This window comes from Crocuta crocuta, unplaced genomic scaffold (genome assembly GCF_008692635.1).
Source record: "Crocuta crocuta isolate KB4526 unplaced genomic scaffold, BGI_CrCroc_1.0 scaffold29, whole genome shotgun sequence".
NCBI classification, from domain to species: domain Eukaryota; kingdom Metazoa; phylum Chordata; class Mammalia; order Carnivora; family Hyaenidae; genus Crocuta; species Crocuta crocuta.
The window spans coordinates 1,606,388-1,606,877 of record NW_027533280.1 but is presented as its reverse complement, the minus strand read 5'-3'; the positions used below and the strand labels follow the sequence as shown (position 1 = coordinate 1,606,877).

Sequence of the window (490 nt, the reverse complement as noted above, 5' to 3'; positions counted from 1 at the left end):
GCGGGTATCTTCGGGAAACACGCCCAGTGGGACAGACGAGCCACACAAGGAAGGGGCTGCCCACCGGAACATTCTAGGCTTTGGACAGGAGCCAAGGTGGGGAGCTGGGCCACAGTGGACAGGGCGCACTGGCCAGGAATCAGCGGGCTGAGCAAGTGGCGTTTTGAATGGACCAAACACCAACTTTCTGTTAAAAGCCTCGCTACTTCAAAAGAACAACTCGAGAAGAAAAATTTCTCGTAACTAAAATATGCTGGGTTCACCAGCACGTGATGATGATGACTTTTTTTTTAACAATCAGGACAAATATAAAAACATGTAAGGCCTAGGGGTGCCTGGGGGGGCTCGGTCAGTTAAGTGTCCAACTGCGGCTCAGGTCATGATCTCGCGGTTCGTGGGTTCGGGCCCCGCGTCGGGCTCTGTGCTGACTGCCAGCTCAGAGCCTGGAGCCTGTTTCAGAGTCTGTCTCCCTCTCTCTCTGACCCTCCCC

At 54.3% G+C, this 490-nt stretch overlaps 1 protein-coding gene across 2 annotated transcripts in view; it reads right to left on the bottom strand.

The window, feature by feature from the left end:
* The window catches only part of SCARB1 (scavenger receptor class B member 1), a 34,246-nt gene that overhangs the window by 4,804 nt on the left and 28,952 nt on the right, over window positions 1-490 (bottom strand). The window lies entirely within an intron of this gene.